Source organism: Canis lupus, chromosome 26 (genome assembly GCF_048164855.1).
Source record: "Canis lupus baileyi chromosome 26, mCanLup2.hap1, whole genome shotgun sequence".
Taxonomy (NCBI): domain Eukaryota; kingdom Metazoa; phylum Chordata; class Mammalia; order Carnivora; family Canidae; genus Canis; species Canis lupus.
The window spans coordinates 21,367,223-21,385,973 of NC_132863.1; the positions used below are offsets into that span (position 1 = coordinate 21,367,223).

The window sequence follows — 18,751 nt, forward strand, 5'->3', positions numbered from 1 at the left end:
CTGTGCTTCCTACCCGCTGCTGTGCCTCCAATTGGGTGGGAGGATGGAGAGTTCCAACATGTCTTCCACTTTCCTGCCTCCTTCCTCATACATACTTCTTTAATCTTGAAAGCAACTCTGCCAAGTTTGTTTCATCCATGCCATTTTACAGACACTGTGCCCCAATCAGAGAAATGGTTTGCCTTGCCCAAGGTCATCTGGCTAACTAGTAGAGAGCTGAGATTTGAACTCAGGCCTCCCAAGCTCATTGGTCATGTAAAAGGGACCCCCGTTCACCCTTCACCACTTGCTGGCTCAGTTCCCCCAAAGGCAACAGCTGCCGGGCCAGAAGCTTCACTCACAACCTACCAGGGCATGCATTTCCCCCTCAAGGTCAGCAGTGTCAGGGCCAATGTGAAACTCACCCTTAATTCACGACTCCCCAGTTTCACCCCTTTAAGTGCAAACTTTGATGTTATTTAAACCCAAATCCCCCGTTGACTTCAATGGAAGCTTTGAATCCATAAGGAAGGTCAGACAGCGTTTTTGGAGGTAACGTGGGCGCCCAATGGAAATCACATTAGCATACTCATTATCATCAGGGCCCTTTGAATGTGTTTTTTAGCTGTTCCCTTAAAGTGACTGGGTGACAACGGATCCTTTCTGTTCAGGAATTACAGGGCCAAAGAGGAGTTGTGGTCGGCTCCTGTGTGCCTCTGTGTGCTTTCCAAATGGTGACAGTGAACCCGTGTTGCATAAGGTAATGGAAAGAACGTCATCCACCAGGCACCCTGGTGGTAAATGAAGTACATTGTTTGGGTTTGAAAGAAAGAACTCTAAGTGAGTTGTGGTGGGACCCTAGGGATGGGCTCAGGTGACAAAAGGTGTTGCTAAAATGCCTTCCAAGAAAGCTGGGCCCTGTTAACAGGAGGCCCCTGGCTGCAGGGGGGAAAAAAATCAGGGATTAGTCTTGGTTGACAAGACAGTTGCTCAACTCAGAATTGGCTGGGGAGCATTTACTATACCCCGTGCCCAGCACCTTCACACCAGACCATTTGGTTCCAAATCTTGGGAAGTGGGGAAGCAAGAGGGCACCAAAGGTTTCTAAGTGTCCTCAGATGACTCCAGCATGCCAACATGCTGCTGGTAAGTGGAGCCGAACTGATCTCTTGTCAAACCAGAGGGGAGGGGAAGAGAGAAGTTGTGGGTGGTGATGGTGGAGAGGGAAGGGCGATAGGAAGTCCTCTGGGAATGTGTTGGACAGAAGGAACTTCAGAGAAAACATTTTTTTTTTAAAAGGAAACTTTCAAACTTACAGAAGAGTGGAGAGACTCGCACAAAGATGCCATTACCCGTTACCAGCCTCATCAGTCAGCAATGTGGAGTCCCCTCCTGAATGAGGGGGTTTGAGGTAGGTGCCATAGGGAGGCGATGTGTCCCCGGCTTCCCTGGGAACCCCCTGTAAAGCCCACACGGCTGGCTCACCAGTGATTCCGTGACCGCAGATCCTTGGCTGGAATACACAGCACCAGCGCCGAGCTCTCAGGGTAAAATGTGATTTGACAGGAAGGAGAGCCAACAGCTGCGGCACGGGACTTTTGTATTAAAGGCAGAAAATAAAGTTATATTTAAAAAGAGATCACCACTTATTTGTACTAATTCCTCCTTGACTGGTCTCCTTGGTTCTCTTGTTTGGGCCAGGGCCCTGGGGCTTACCCCTGGCAGGATCAAGGAGGTGAGCAAGTAGCCTGGGAATACCCAGAAGGTGGCAGCGGGGCCAGGACGTCTCCAGGAAGTCCTCATTTGTGTGCTTCTTTGTTCATCCAGCAGAGATTCACAGACCACCTGCTACCTGCCAGGTGTTGGTTCTAAATTGTGGGTTCACAGTAAACCTGGTGGATAATAGTGCTTCCCCACACGCAGCTCACCCAGCCTAGTGCAAGATATAGGCAATAGCAAGTCAGATTGTGATTTAGAGCACTCATGCTACCGAAAAAAATAAATCGGGGAAGTAGACGGGGCGGGTGGGCGTGGGGGTGACAATCGGTTAGTAAGGTGCCCAGGGAAGGCTTCTCTGCCAAGGTGACCCAACCAAGGTGAGGGGACCCATGAGGGAGGAACACTCTGGGCAGAGGGAACAGCAAGTGCAAAGGCCCAGGGGTGAGAATGTTCCTTCCAAGAACATGAAGCACCCTCCCTGTGTGGCTGGAGCGGAGGGAGAGCGAGGCACATGGCTGGCAGGTGAGGTCAGGGAGGCAAGTGCATATGAGAAACTGGTCAGGCCAGAGTGTAAGACCTTGAAGACCTTTGTAAAGACCTCTGTTTTTCCTCAGTGAGAAGAGAAGCCATCAGTGGGTTTTGAGCAAGGGGACTGGCAGATTTGCTTTTGTTTTAACAGAACCCCTCTGGCTGCTAAGCACAGAAGCTGGAGAAGGCTACTGAGGTCATCCCAAGGGGCAGAGGATGGCGACCTAGACCTCAGTGGGCGTGGTGGTTGTACTCAGAGGTGGTCAGTTGCTGGAAATGTTTGAAAGGAAGAGCCAGTGGGATTTGTTGGCTCAAGGAATGTTGGAGTATAAGACCAGGAGAGGGGTCAGGGATGACGCCAAGATGTTTAATCTCAGCAACTAGAAGTGGAAGTTTGGCATTTCCTGAAATGGAAATCCTGCAGAAGGGATGGGTTTGGGAGGCATGGTGGGAAGTTCTGTTTGGAACAGGTTAAAATTGAGATGCGTGGGCAACACCAAATGCAGATATCGAGCCATCCACTGGACATAGGAACCTGGGGTGCAGGGGAGAGGCCTGGCCTGGCGTCCCCCTCCCCACCAGATGGTGTGTGAGCATCTGATCATAGATATGGAAGTGGACCAAGGACTGACTTAGGCTTCTGGTGTACCAGGCACTGGGCCAGGCTGTGTCTCCTGGCCTCCTCTGGATGGAGTTACTGTCCATCTCCATTTGCCACTTCCCATTTTTAGCATTTACCCTAAGGTTAAAGATGAGCTGATATAGATTCATTTGGGATGAAAAGGCAGAAACTCTCAGGTTAACTGATCTTGCCCGGTCTTCCAGCTTCTGTTCATTTGACCCAACCCTCCTGGATCCCAACCCAAACTGGCAGCTCTGGTTGGTGCTGATTAGTTAACTGAGCTCAGCCACGCTGGGTGGAGCTGTGGCCATAGGCTATGTCATTGGCTGCTGCTGGCCAGCCCATCTCTCAGCAACCTTTGGGTCAGGTGACTTCACCTGCTCCAATCAACTGTTGTATTTTTTAACTGATATATTGGCCAGTATACTGATATAATTGGCCAAATATACTGCCAAGTATATTTGGTGGGTACCTAATATAAGGGCAACAATAATAACGCCAATAGTACTAACATGAGCATGGCCTATCGATTAAGGTGGACTCTGGATCAGATAGCTTGGGTTCAGGTTCAAAGCCTGCCTTCAACACTTAAGGTGGGTCACCTTGGGCAGCTTTCCACCTAACCGCACCTACATCTCTACATTTTTAAATGGGGAATTAATCACGTTAACTACATCTTAGCGTTGCAGTGAGGAGTACCAAGCTAGTCAATGAAACACCTCTAGGACATATTTAATTAGTGCTTTTTCAAAAATGTAATTAAAAATGTGATCACTGTTGTCATTACGGCTGGTTGGACAGGTCATCTGCACTTAAGTGTTCTAAGGGCACGTTCTCACTCTATTCTTCCAAAATGCCAATGCAATAGATGCTCTGGTTAATCCCACTGTATAGATGTGAAAATGGAGGTACAGAGGAGTTATGACTTGTCCAGGGGTCCCGCAGCTAGTGGAGGGGGGTAGAGCTGCGATTCCAACACAGGTATGGCTGGCTTCAGAACCACTGCTCTGGATCACCACATCCCTTGACAGGGCCTCTATGTGTAATTGCCCACTGTGGGCCACTTCCTCTATGAGGTTGTGGGTAGGAGTCCTCCAGCAGAAGCAGCACTCCGCCTGCCCCTGCCCTCATCCCTCCCCAAGCTCTCCCTGCTCCCCACAGGGAGACAATGCAATCTGCCCAAGTGGGTTCTGCATGCCTCACCAGTTCTGTTCTGCAAAGACCAGTCCTATCCCTTGTCCTGTGTGGTCCTCAGCACCTGTTTAAGTCAGCAGAGGAGGGATTATTCCTCCCATTTGACAGATGCAAAGACTGAGACTCCCAGAAAGGATGGAATCAGGATTTGAACCTGGGTTTGTCTGTCTCTTTCCCTTCCTGTACTCTCCCTGAGCCCTCTACCTCCCCCTCACGGCAAAGCTGAAGCCAAGAGGGTGTGGAAGCCACTGGATGTTCTGGAACAGGGTGAGGTAAAGGCAAGAAGATCCTGGGGTTAGAATAGAGAACCTCAGAGCTGGAAGGCACCTCATTGTATTTTGGGCCCAGAGAGGCTGGAAGTCACTGACCATAGCTTAGCAAGGTAGCCAATTCTACAGTCTCCTGCTCGTGGTCTGGGGTTCATTCCGGCTATAAAGGAAATGGGAATGACATGAATTCCTGGTGCCAGCTTGATATCATGGACTGTGCCTGCCTGACCTCCGACCAAGGATTGCAGGGACATGGGGGCATCTGCAGGTCCGTGGCTCATGCAAGCCTCTTCTAACACTTCCACTCCAACCATGGGCCATGTCCATGTTCCAGAGTGGTTACCAGTAAATGGTCCCTGGGTTTCACATGTGTGGGTGCTTCAGTACATCCTTGGAATCTGACAGACAAGGATTTGAATCTCCACCTTGTACCTATTCACTGTGTAGCCTGGGACAAGCCACCTAACCTCTCTGAGCTCTTGTTTCCTCATGTATGATCCTTTCTCATCTAGTTACTATGAGGACAGAGTAAGATATGTTCATCTGGTGCTTGGTAAAGTGCCTGGTGTATGACCAATGCTTTTATTGTTATTTTAGGCATTAAGATCCTCCCCACAGTCCCCACACAAAAAACCTTCAGAACTTGCTGTTGGCATGGGGATGATTAAAAGATTTACCTTTTAGGAACATAAAACAATAATTAAAAAGGAAAGGTTATTTTGGTGGTAGTGTGGAGGATGTGTCAGGAGAGGCAAGATTGGAATTGAAACATGCCCTTTAAGAATGTATTTGGTTAGGGGCACCTGGGTGGCTCAGTCCGTTAAGTGGCCAACTTGGTTTCAGTTCGGGTCATGAACTCGGGGTGCTGGGATCGAGGCCCACATCAGGCTCCACTCTCGGTGGGGGGTCTGCTTATGGAATCTCTCTCTCCCTCTGCCTCTGCCCCTTCTCCTCTTCCCCTGCTCATTCGCGCGCGCTCTCTCAAATATATAAATAAATCTTAAAGGAAAGAAAGAAACAATATGTATGGCTGTTGGCAGCAAAAAGTCCAACAGTACAGCAGATTTCCGGTTTTTCCTCAGTATTCACGCTCTTCTTCCCTAGTTAATCGAATCACTAATTTCAACAGGCACATGGCAGCCTGGAATGAAGATTACTCTTCCCTGCTTCCTTCCCATATCCTAGTATGGCCATGTGAGTTCTTACCAAAGAGAAATGTTTAGAGTGGCTTCTGGAAAATGTCTTAAAAGGGAGAGTATGTACCTTACTTTTCTCTTTCTCTTTTTGCTGGTTAGAATTTGAGATGTGATGACTGGGTCTCAAGCAGCCATCTTGGACCATGTGATTAAAATGGCTCCTGATTCTTTGGCCCTTCTTCTGCCAAGAGGAAGAGTTTATTTGGCAGAGTCTACTTCTTCTCCTCTTGAATCTGGGCCGGCCTGTGACTTCTTAGACAGAGTATAATGGTGGAAATGATGCTCTGCCAATTCTGAGCCTTACCCTTGAAAAAAAAAAAAAATTGGCAGCTTTCACCATGGCCTCTTGGATTCATGAGCTGCCATGGAAAAGGTCAAACCATTCTTCTGGAGAGACAACCTGGAGAGGCCCTGAGACTTCATGAAAGAAATAGGGACCCAGTTGAGCTCAGCATTGCAGTCTTCCCAATAAAACCTTCTTGATCCTCCAGATGAACCCAGCCATGAGCTGAACATGACCAAGTGACTAGTCAATATCCATGGATCAGAAGGATCACCCAGCTGAGCCCTGCCCACAAATTTCTGACCTACAAAATTATAGAAAATAATAAAATGATCATTGTTTGGGGGTTGTTTGTCATGTAGCAATAAATAACCGGAACAGACCATGAAGTCAAAAGTATTTGTTGAGGATAGAACAACAGTTACACCATTTGGAGGTCTGGCCACCTCCAGATTTCTTGTCATACAAGAAAAGTAAACCCTATTTGTTCAAGCTTTGATGATACCTTGGGTTATTTCTCACGGCTTTGGTTTCCCCACAATTGTTCAATGGAGCATTAATGCCTGCCCTGTTACTTCCCAAAGTACCTTAGAGGATAGACTAAGAATCAAGAAGAGACCATTTTTGTGTAATATAGACAGTGCATATATCCGACAAGACCAAGTGACATGATCAAGCTGCTATAATACATTTCATGTGTTCATAATGGGTATGAACTTGTCAGGAACCAACTACAATGGATTTTAGAATTAGATACGTTAGGGCTAAGAGCCTCAGCTCTGCTACCTTCTAATGTGACAAATTGGACCAGTCACTAAATCTCTCCAAGCTTAGTTTCCTCATCAATAAAAAACAGACGATGCTATTTCCCTTGTAGAGTCTGTGTGAGGATTAAATTAAATGAGATTAATCCATCTGGCTGATAAATACTGAATATCTCCTATGTGCTGGGCCAGAGCTGCTCCTGGTATTGGTGGGAACTGGGGCCCACTCACCCCCCAAAACTGAAATATTTAAACATTATACATCAAGCTAATAATATTGTTTTTAAAATGTTCTTTTTCCTTGATGAATTTAACTTCCAAACAACCTGGAAGGCCAGATTCAGTTTGGAAATCTCAGACTTCTCAGGTACCTGCCCTGAAATGCAGAATGGTGGCAGTGGGGAGAGCAAGCCCCCAGTCCCCAGGCCACCCCCTTCCCTTCTATCTCCAGCTCCACTGCCGGCCAGCTGCACTGCAGACCCCACATGCATATGCGTTAACCTCCCATGCCTTTACAAGCTCCTTCTACCCTCATGCCCCTTCCCCCCACAGTCTTGTGTTCTGCCTCCAGAGAACATGCCAGGAAGGGGGTTGCATAGGTCCTGGAAGCAAGCTTGGGACCTTTGTATTTCAGGGATGCTGGGATCCCACAGTATGCCTAGAAAGAGGATAAAGGTTTGGGTGGCTGTGTCCCCTTGGCCCTAAGATGGGGCAGGGGGTCATAAACAGCTGGAGGAGGGCTGGAGAGAGGCCCTTTAATGCCTGAAGACAAGGGCAGGGTCCCCGTTGCCTGGGTCTAAGGGCCAGATTGGGCTATGCTGGTGGGGTACATTGGCGACTGAAACGTACCAACAAGATACTTGACCCCTCCCTTCAGTCTGGGCCTCACCCTGTCTATAAAATGAGGGCTTAGCTGATCTGACATCTCCAAGTTTGTGCTGGAAGAGACCAAGGGCTGGTGAATGTCACCATGAATCTCGTAGAGGCCAGGAGATCAGAAGGCAAGAGAGTGTGTTTAAGAGCTAAGTGACCAACTTCCTCTTCGAGGATTCCTGGCAGAGCAGGGAGGGCCTCTGCTGCCTCGTCCAACCCATTCATCCTCACAGCACCTTCAGCGCCAGACCAACAGGACTTCCCATCACAACAACAATGAAATCCCAACTCCTTGCAAAACCTGCTCCACCTGGTCCCTGGCCACCTGCAATTTCCTCTCCCACCCTCTTGCTGTTGCTCACTCACCTCCAGCACCCTTGACCTTGCTTGTATTTATGAAGTAGCAGTGCCATTGCTCCCACCTCAAGGCTGTCACCCTGCTTGTTCCCTCACCCCGGTGCACACAGCTCTTTGCATGGCTCGGTCCTCTCATGGTTCAAGCCTCAGCTTATATGCCCCCCTCAACCCTGCGCCAGAGACCCTTGTTGACATCCTTTCAGAATAGCTCTGCTCCAGCCTCAGAAGCTCTCCTGACATCGCACAGCCGGAGTGACAGACTGGAGTATCAAGAGACCACACTTGGTGCCCAGCTGTCGCATGCAGTCCAAATCTGGTCTCCACCATTTGCTGGACACTCGAGGAAATTGCTCAACTGCTTTCCCATGAACAGATTCTTCAACTTCTCATTTCCCTCCAATAGGTGATTCAACCTCCATTTTCCCATCTGTGAAAGGGGTGATAATTACTCTATCTCAAGTTTGCTGTGCCCTTGGCAGGGCTGATGCACATCCTACAGCATTCAGAACAGAGCCTGGCACAAGCTGTACACTCGTGCTTCCATTATATTTACACTTGCTCTGATTTCAAATTATCTTGTCTGTTTTTTCCTTTACTTGTTTATTGTCTTACTCCTCCCGGGAACACAAACTCCCCACAGCAGCCTCCCTGTCTGCCCTGCTCTCTGCTGCCTGCCTCCCGCAGTGCCTGGAAAAAACGCCTTCCAGCCCAGACGGAGCTGGCACTGGGCTGAGCTTACGCACGCCATCTCCCAGTGCAGATGGACAAAGTGAGGCAGGGGCGGGGTGCCGGGGAGCGAAGGCCCGAAGGGACCAGCCCCGCCGCGCCTACCCTACCCGGAGACGCGCGCGCCCCAAGCTCGGGTTTCCGCCACGCAGCGTGTTTGGTTCCCGGCGCGTGTGTGTTTCTGGACGCAACAGGAGCGATCGCGCAAGAGCGGCGGTTCGGTCCCCTCGGTCCCCTCGGTCCCCTGTGCGCCAACAAAGGCCTGAGCTCGCAAACCCGAACTGCGCTCGCTGAAGCGCGGGGTTTGCGGAGTGCAGCCCGGGCCCCCGCAGGCCGGGGGCGGTGGGGGGGGGGAGCTGGGGCGCCCCGGGGAGGACGCCGCTGCGCGTTGGTGTAGACTACTCACCGGGGCGCGGGGCACAGGAGCCTGTCCCAAGGGGGCGCGAAGGTCACGCGGCCTATCTCCAGGGGAACGCAGCTTCCCTGAAGGATGCGCGCAGGCACGCATCAGCAGCGAACAGGGTGAACTCGGTGAGCCCGGCCTCCAGCCCCCTTCCAGCGCACTTTCACAGCCACCTCTCCTGTGCAATCCCTTGCGCAGCCCTCAGAGGCAAGATGAGTTAAGTGGTAAGAAGAGCAGGGGACGTCAGGAGCCTGGGAAACCTGGATTCAAATCCTGTTCTGCCTCTTGCCACCTGGGTAGCTAGGAACAAGCTACTCTGCGGCTCCAGGCTTCAGCTTCTGTAAAATGGGGATAAAACAGTCTAGAAGGTCCTTTGTTCAATGGCCCAAATTAATTGCTTTATTCATTCTTACAATCACCGCTTCCAGTTTACCGCTTCCAGATGTGAGTGGGTTCAAGGTTGAAAGGGGCTTTTTCAAGGTCGAGCAGGGAGATGTGAATGGCCAACCCTCCAGATCTCCTGAGTATAAGGATTGTTAGTCTTAGCAGCCTGAAGATCGAGTTTTCCCAATGGTTTTCTAGAGCCTGGTGGAGGCCAGGGGCCAGGAGGTTTGAGTCATCTCCTTCCTTTTCCCCCATGCCCTCTGACAGACACCCTCAACCCTGCCCCAACCCCAGAAGATGCACAGGTTTCCCTTGGGGACGCTGTGGGTAATGGCAGGGTGATCCAGGGCCTGGAGGGGGTTCTGGGAGGAGTTTGTTCTTGGATCGAAATCATTTATTTTATTTACTATTATTGTTTTTCTTTCTTTTTTCCTTCCTTCCTTCCTTCCTTCCTTCCTTCCTTCCTTCCTTCCTTCCTTCCTTCCTTCCTTCCTTCCTTCCTTCCTTCCTTCCTTCCTTCCTTCCTTCCTTCCTTCCTTCCTTCCTCCCATCCTCCCATCCTTCCTATATGGAAAGCCAGAGCCCTTTCTGTAGGAGCCCACAAGCCTGCTATGCTATTCAGGGCCGGCCCTGAGCTCTCCGCCACTCCTTACCGGGAAGGAAGCCTCCTGCTGCCCTCCAGTGGCAGGCGAGGTTGTGTGCAACAAGGAGAGCAAGAGAACTGGGCTTCTCTAGGTGCGGGTGGAGGCTGCCTGGAGGAGGGAGGGAGAAAATACAGCTTGGCTCTCCCACTGCTATTTGTAGCCCTGTGGATCTGGGAAATCTTGGGATTAGAAAATAATAGACTGAAATTGAAAGGCACAGGAAGGTTTTTGTTCATTCTGCTTTTATTTATTTTTGAATAGATAACACATCTACATGATTCAAAAGATAAAAAAAGATGGTAGAGTGAAAAGGAAGTGTCTCCTCCACTTGTTCCCAGTTGACAAGTTCCCCTTCCTAGGGGCAGCTGTTGTCATGTTTCTTGTGTATCCTCCAGCAGAAAGCCTACACACATATAAATATTTTACAGGATCAGTTGCTTCCTCAATATGCTCTTCTGCATCTGGCTGCTTCACTTAGAAAACATATCATGGGATTTGTTACATAGCAATTCATCATAAGAGTGGCCTTGTTCTTTTGAACAGCTGCATAATATTCCGTTGTTATGCATCTCATAATTATTTGATCAGTTTCCTACTGATGAGGCTTTAGGTGGCTCCTAATCTTTTATAATCATATTGTTACAACAAATAACCTTGTACACACACCATTACGCTCAGGTATGAATGAATCATTTAGCTATTGCTGTATAACAACCAGCTTTTGTTATCATCGTTCCTATGAATCACTGGTGGCCCTGCTGATGGGGTAAGGCGGGGCTCATTTTGCCTTGCCTCTTTGCATCTAAATAAGAGGGCAGGTGTGCTGGGGACTAGCTCATTTTAGAAGAATGGACTCAGTCACATGTCTGACATTTGACTGGCTGTTGGCTGGGGTAAGAAGGGTGCCTGGGCCATGTCTCTCATCATACTGTGACTTGCAGGGCCTCTGGAAACTCCAAGACTGGTATCACATTTTTTCAGTCTGAGCAAGTCCTGGGCTAATCCAGATTCAAGGGGGAAATAGAAACCAGCTCTCCAGGGGAGGAGCGGCAAAGTCGCATTGCAAAGGGTATGATGTGGAGGACATGAACTATTGTGATCATTAAAAAAAATCTATTTACATGCTGTTTTTATTTTACAGTAGTTAGATTTACAAAAAAAAAGTTGCAAAGATGATACAGGGAGTTCCTATATACCCCTGTACCCAGTTTCCCCTATTGGTAATAGCTTATATTACTATGGCACATTTGTCATAACTAAAGAACCAATAGTGATGCATTGCTATCAGCTAAACTCCATACTTTATTCAGATTTCATTAGTTCTTCCTCAATGTCTTGTTTCTGTTCCAGGATCCCATCCAGAATACCATAATATACTTAATCATCTTAGCTCCCTTAGTTCAGCTTCTCTTGGTTGTGACAGTTTCTCAGACATCCCTTGTATTCGATTCTTTGACAGTTTTGAGATATGTTGGTCAGGGTTTTTTTTGTAGATGGTCCCTCAATTAGGGTTTGTTGGGTGTTTTTCCCATGTTTGAATGGCATTCTGGGTTTTGAGGAAGAAGACCATAGAAGTGAAGTGTCCTTTTCAATACAGGGCATCAAGAGAACGTGCTGTCGACATCATTTACCATTAAGGATGTTAACCTTAATCACCTAGTTAAGATAGTAGTTGCCAGATTTTGCCGCTGAAATGTTAGTTACTCTTTTTCTTCCCTTTCCATCTTGTTCTCTGTAAAAGGAAGTCACTGTGCACAGCCCACGCTTAAGATGAAGAGTTACTCTCTGCCTCCTTAAGGGAACAGTACATAAGTTATTTGGCATTCTGTTATTTGTTTATTCAGTCACTTATTAGATCAATGTGGACTCATTGGTATTTGATTATACTTTGTACCATCATCTAATACTATGTTATCTGTTTTTTTGCTCACATTGTTCCAGTTTGGGCTATTACGATGAGTGTTGTGGCCTTGTGACATACCCTCATCATTTTTTGCTTGTTTTTATTTTTGTTTTTGAGCACTTTCTTACTTCCTGGCACTGTAAAAGCATCCAAGTTCATCTATTTTATTTTCTGCGCCAGCTCTAGAATCAGCCATTTCTCCAAGGAGCCTGTTTCCTTTTGTTGGAGAATGGTATTAAAAATCAAGATCTGGGTGCTGAGTATGCCTGTTACAACTGGGGCCCATTCTCAGTGGGTGCCGTGTGCACACACACACACACACACACACACACACTAACCTATATATACAAATCACTGTGACTATTTCTATATCTATCCATTAGTATCTATACTAAGCTAAACATGAATTCATGCTAATGGCTCCAACTCACATCCATTCATAGTGTTCATTCTATCTTTCTCCCCTTGCTTATCTATAATCCCCCACTTCAACAGTGAGACGCCTGCTCCCACCATCTGGTGCCCTAATTTATGTAATTGTTCAATTCTAGCACACATGCACAAGAGTTTCAGAATTATCAACCCATACTCCTGTGAGGAGTAACTTTGCAACTAGAGTACAGTGCTTATGGACAGTTCTTTGGTCTTTAGTCTTGTTTCCAGTTATTCCTAAGTTATTTAGATCTGCACATCATGCAGTGAGACTATGTCATACCTTTGTAATATAGTTAAATTCTTTTATAAGACCCACCTACATTAAGATTCACTTTGATTCTTGTTCTGTAAAGTTCTATGAGTTTTGACATAGATAGTCGTGTATCCACTACTATAGTGCCATGCAGAATGGTTTCATGGCAATAAAATATCCACGGTGCTTTACCTAATCAACTGTCTCCCTCTCTTTAAAACCCTGGCTGCTACTGGTCTCTTTGATCTCTATAGTTTTGTCTTTTTGTTAATCATATAAATGGACTCAAACAGTATGTAACCTTTGGAGACTGACTTCTTTCATTTGGCAATATGCATTTAAGATTCATCCATACTGTTGTATGGCTTAACATAAGGCTGCTATAAATATTTGATGCAGTGGATGCATGACTATCCATTTTGTGCAGATTTTTTTGTGTAAGCGTACTATTTCTAATCAATTGGGTAAATTGCTGGGTTTTCTAATAAATCTATGATTAGCTTCATAAGAAACTGCCAAAGTGTTTTCTAAAGTACTGTGCCATCTTGCATTCCCAACAGCAATGAATAAGAGTTTCGGCTCTGCTGCATCTTCATCCGCACTTGGTTTTGCCAATTTTTGGTGGTGAGGGAGTGGAATATGTCCATTTTAATAGGCATGTAGTTGTTGTTTTCGTTTGCATTTTCTTTTAATTTGCATTTCCCCGAAGAGAAATGATACTGCGAATTCTTTCATATGCTTATTTGCCACCTGTGTATCTTGGTGAGGTGTCTGTTCATATCTTTTGCCCATTTTAAAATTGGGCTGTTTGTTTTCTTCTTGGTGAGGTTTAGAAGTTTTGTGCATCTTCTGGATATAATCTTTTATCGGAGATGTGATTTGTAAATATTTACTCCCATTCTGTGGCCTGTCTTTTCATCCTCTTAACAGTGCATTTTACAGAGCAAAAGCTTAACAAAGTCCAACTTAGCAATTTTTTTTCTCTCATAAATTATAGTTTTGGCATTATATCTAAAAACTCACTACCAAACCCAAAGTCAAACAGACTTTCTCCTATTTTCTTCTAGACTTTTATTGTTTTATGCTTTATATTTAGGTCTATGATCTATTTGAGTTCCCTTTAGTTACTTTTCATGTAAGGTATAAGCTCTACACCAAAGATCTTTTTCTTTTATGCATATGACATCTAATTGTTCCACAGCACTGGTTGTTAAAAGACCGTCTTTTCTCCATATAATTTAAGTATTCTAATATTTATTAAGACTTTTTATGGCCTAACATATGGAACCCTGAAAAAAGTTTTTCTTCTCTTATTTTTCTTTTATTAGATTTTATTTATTTATTTGAGAGAGAGAGAGAGAGAGAGAGAGAGAACAAGTGGTGGGGAGGGGCAGAGGGAGAGAGAGAGAAGCAGACTCCCTGTTGAGTAAGAAGTCTGATGTGGAGCTTGATCCCAGGACCTGGAGATCATGACCTGAACCAAAGGCAGATGTTTAACTGCATGAACCACCCAGGTGTTCCCTGGAGAATATTTTCCCATTAGAATCTTTAACATTATAGTTGTAGTTACTTTAAATTCCCTGTCTGATCATTCCAACATCAGTGTCATATCTGAGTCTGCCTCTCATATCTGTTTTGTCTCTGCAGTCTGCATTTTTTTCTTGCCTTTGAGATGGGAAGATTATCCTGGATTATCCAGGATGTGTGCAATCACATCCATTCATGAATCACACAGAAGAGGAAAAAGTGATGTGACAATGGAGAAAACAAATAGAGTGACTCAACCACGAGCCAAGGAATGGCAGCTCCCGCCAGAAGCTGGAAGATACAAGGAAGAGATTCTCCCCTAGAGCCTTGAGGGGGAGGCAGGCCTGATGACATTTTGATTTCAGCCCAGTGATAGTAACAATGGATTTCTGGCTTCCGAGACAGTAGGGAAATACTTTTCTGTTGTTTTAAGCCACTAAGCTTGTGGTAATTCATTATAGCAGCCTCAGGAAACTAATACAAGCATGCTTTGTAAATTTTTGTTGAAAGCTGGACATGTTGTATAGGATAATAAATACTAAGGGAGACAGACCTTTGGTGTGAGGATTGGTGTTAATCTTTCTAGGAGTTGCACTCAATGCTTGTTGTAGCTCCAGACACCGGAGGTTCTAAGTTCCTCTGTATCCATGTTCTTTTTCGTTTTTGGCTCTGGAATTTCCCTTTGTACTCTTCCTCAGAAAAAAATGTGGTTTACAGCCATTTTGGCTGTAATTCACTGTTATTATATTGGAGCTTTACTGGTATGATGGTAGAGCTGGGTGGAGGGTGGGCATTTCTAACCTTCTAATGAAGTTTCAGGGTTTTAGTAGAGTTCCTCTTATCTGAGGGATGTGGCCTTTTGGAAGTATTTCTGTTCCTCCTTCCAAGGTTGAGCTCTCCTCCCCCTGCTTTGGATCCCTCCTCTGGCTACAACAGCCCAGCCTATTTAGTATATTGTCATATATATATATATATATATATATATATATATATATATATATATATATCTCCTCCCACTCCCCCAGCCCCTGGCTGGGGGATGAAACAGGAAGTCTGGAGGGGGTTAGAATCATGCAGAGTTCCTTTTGCCTTAGCTACGTTCAGAGCTGGACTCTGAAGTGCCCTTTGGCAAAGTCCTATCCACCAGAGTTGAAGAGGAAGGTTCTAGGAGGGCCTCACCGTAGCCACTCTGCCTCTCCCTGTCAGAGCCACATGGGGAGCTCTATCAGATTCTCCCCATTGGAACTTGTTGAGGTTCCTGAGGGAAAAAAATCTGTAAACCTAAGAGGTCTTCTCCACTGCCCATGACCAGGACGCCCCCGGGGCTTTTTTTTTTTATTAGATTTTTAATTTATTCATGACAGACAGAGAGGCAGAGACACAGGCAGAGGGAGAAGCAGGCTCCATGCAGGGAGCCCGACGTGGGACTCAATCCCAGGTCTCCAGGATCACACCCCAGGCCGAAGGTGGCTCTAAACCTCTGGGCCACTGGGGCTGCCACCCGCACCCCCCCCTCCCCGGGGCTTCTGTATGTTATGCTGGTGTCCAAATTGTCTTCAGCAATTCATCAAGAATTACTGCCTAAGCATTCCCACCAACTTTTGGCATTGCTATAGCTAAGCCAGTCCGGGTTGATACATCTTTTTGGATGCACCTGACTCCACAGACTCTGGGGTAGCCGTTTGCCTTGTGACCTCAGTTTCCTGGTGAATTCAAGAAAAGTCATGTGTTTTTCAGTTCACCCAACTTTTTCTTATTGTTAAGACAGAAGTAATGGCTTTTAAGCTTTTTACGTGTCAGAGTTGAAACCAGAAGTCCCTATTATGGCCATTTTTTCTATCAATCTACCACTGCAAGTAAGAAATATTAAGGGTCACAAAACCATAGGACTATAATCTTGGGATCATAAAGACTTTGGCATGTAGACTTAGAGTTTTGCACCTGGAGAATCATAAATTCTAAGAGTAAAAATTCCCCAGATTAAAAATTACCATGGGTTCTCCGCTGCTTACAGGGTGACGTGACATAAAATGTTTCTAATTATCTGACTCGTCTCATCTCTCCAGCCTCATTTCTCATCACCCATTTTGCCTCTCACTCAAATCCTGCCCCGCTGCCACTTCCCACCAGAAGACAAACTCAAAATCACACTCAGGGTTCCAGTCATGTACTGAACTAAATGAGACTCTCATGCACCTAGAACATTACCTGCAACATGGTGACCACTCAATAGTTATATGTTAATCTAAGTAATGAATAAAATTATAAACATTTTATCACAGCATGTAGCACATGGAAGTATTAACAGTGGCCAATCTCTATCATGCACCTGATTTGTGCCTGATGCTCTTCAAAGCACTTAACATGTAATGATTCATTTTCGTAGCCTTAGGTGGTAGATACTATTATTATTTCCATTTTAAAGATGAGGCACAGAGAGGTGAGTAACTTGCCCAAGGTCACCCAGAGAGATGGTAAGTGTCAAAGCTGGGATTTGAACTGAGGGAAACCTCATCAATGGGTTATAATCAGCGTGAAGCTCCTACTGTTGTGCTAAATGCTAGACGAATTACATATGGGATTTCTAATCTAATGCTAACTGTCCCCCACCCCATGAAGAAATGGAGGCCCAGAGAGGTTAGGCGACTTGCCCAGGGTCACACAGCTAGTAAAAGCTGGAACTAAAGTTCATACCAGGTCTGCCTGCTTTAAAATCCCACCATTTCCTATTCTCAGCATGGTTCCTGGCTGTCTCCTGAGGAAAGGAATGCCTCTTCCACCTTGTCTAGCCATCTCATCATTCTACTCTTCCTTCAAGATTGGTCAAGGGTCCCTTCTGCTGTCACACTCTCCCTGACTCTCTCTAACCAATGCCAGCTGCTAATCAGACCCTCCTCCTTGAACCTCCACACCCCCGACTTGTACCCCTAGGTGGTCTTGGGTGCAAATTAGAGCTCTGCTGAGTGTCCTTGATTACTCCTTTGTGTGACCATTTGAGTCTTGATTTTTTTTTTCCCTCATCTGCAGAATGGTGCTGAGAAAAGCATTCCACTCATAGGTTTGGGTGAAATATGCACACATTTTGGCCAAGCGCTTACTGAACCACTTACTACACTGTATATAATGATCTGTTTAAATGTCTGTCTCCATCACTTGACTTGAGAGCAGGGACTAATTCTGATCTATCTCCATGCCTCTAGCACCTAGCATGGCTTATAAGAGCTATTAAATAAATGTGAAGTAAATGAATGAAAAATAAATAAGTGAATCTTGGATTTCCAGCCTCATAATTTCATACATAAAATCTAAGAATCTTTCCTCACATGACTGCAAAGTTGGGGGGTTCTTGGAGAAGAACTTCTTGAGACTTTCAATCTTTCTGACTAGCACCCATGGTAAGTAATGCACTTTAGGTCGCCATCCAGTGCGAATACACACACACACACACACACACACACACACACACACATGCACAGAAAGCTTCAAGAAACAGCATTTTTCCTTCCTACATGGGATAAACCCAGACATTTCCTCTTGTCTTCTCTTGTCTCATCTCCTACCTTTTCTTGTTAAAAAAAATACTGCGTTAGGTCCTTTCAATTGATTTCATGCCCCACCATCACACTGTGGCCCATGGTTTGAAACAGACACTTCCCTAGTTCCACTGTTCCTTCAGAACCTTTCTTCAGCATCTGTGACATGCGTCCTGTCCTGTGACATGCGTGACTTGCACACCCCTGGTGCAGGGAAGTTCCGCCTCAGAAGGTAAGAGGTTTCACTATTGGACAGCATTCATTGTTAAAAAGCCCTTCTTTCTCTGAAGGTGAAAGACACCTCCCTGGAACTTCCCCATTGGCTTCTGTGTGGCTGTGGGTCTCTATCAAACGAGTCACTTCATCTCCCCTGGCTTCACTTTCTTCCTACTGCTCCCACACATGTGCCCCCCTCTAAGTGCATGGAGCCCGCAAGTCCATCATCAAAGCCACTCTTTGGGCCTTGATCTTCACCTGTCATCTCCTGTTATTTGCTTTTATTTTCTTTTGCTTTATGGGAGTGGGGTCACTGGAGTCAATCCATCCAAGTGGTCCAAGTCTTCAGTCCTGGAACAGGGAAGTTATTGGGACTGTAGGGGGGATATCAGAGAGTCTGGAGGGGCGGGGAGGTGCTGGTGACAGGGAGCCCAGCCAGGGTCCCCCATCTTGGTGCTCAGTGGCCTGGGGGGCCTCCTACCTTATCTGTTACCACCCTGCAGGATGCCTGCTACCTACCTCTGTGGCAGTTCACCTCCTCTCGGCAAGGAGGCCAAGGCCAGGTGGCGGCACAGGCCACATAATTAACAGTACAAACTGAGAATGCAGGGCCCCTTGTTCAGAAATCATTAAGAGTTTCAAGGTCGTGATGGCAGAGCAGGACATCAGGTGCAAGTCTGTCATAGTGCATGCCCTGTGCAGCTGCAGGGGTCTCACACCTGTAGTGCTCACTCTGCCCTTTGCTTGGAGAAGCAGGCTTAGCAGGCACTGTGTGTGGGAGGCCTGGGCTGGGGAGGACCCCTCTCTGCAGGAAAGGAACCCAGCTGGTGAATATTCAAGCAAGAGGGTCCTTGGAGGTCACCTGACTCAAACCTCTCCAAGTCCAGTTGTAGAATCTGAGGCCCAGAGAGGTGGCCCAAGGTCACCCTGCAAACTGGTAGCA

At 46.4% G+C, this 18,751-nt stretch overlaps 2 long non-coding RNA genes across 7 annotated transcripts in view; one reads left to right on the plus strand and one right to left on the minus strand.

The window, feature by feature from the left end:
* The window catches only part of LOC140618210 (uncharacterized), a 77,264-nt gene extending 68,013 nt beyond the window's left edge, over positions 1-9,251 (minus strand). The window contains exon 1 of the long non-coding RNA XR_012018389.1: positions 8,917-9,251. This is a non-coding gene — a long non-coding RNA (uncharacterized lncRNA). The remainder of the gene's footprint in view (positions 1-8,916) is intronic.
* Positions 1-14,612, plus strand: part of LOC140618208 (uncharacterized) — a 93,380-nt gene extending 78,768 nt beyond the window's left edge. For all 6 annotated transcript variants that reach the window (XR_012018385.1, XR_012018388.1, XR_012018383.1 and 3 more), the window contains 3 exons: positions 651-739; positions 1,279-1,390; positions 14,180-14,612. This is a non-coding gene — a long non-coding RNA (uncharacterized lncRNA). The remainder of the gene's footprint in view (positions 1-650; positions 740-1,278; positions 1,391-14,179) is intronic.
* Positions 14,613-18,751: the final 4,139 nt, after the last annotated feature.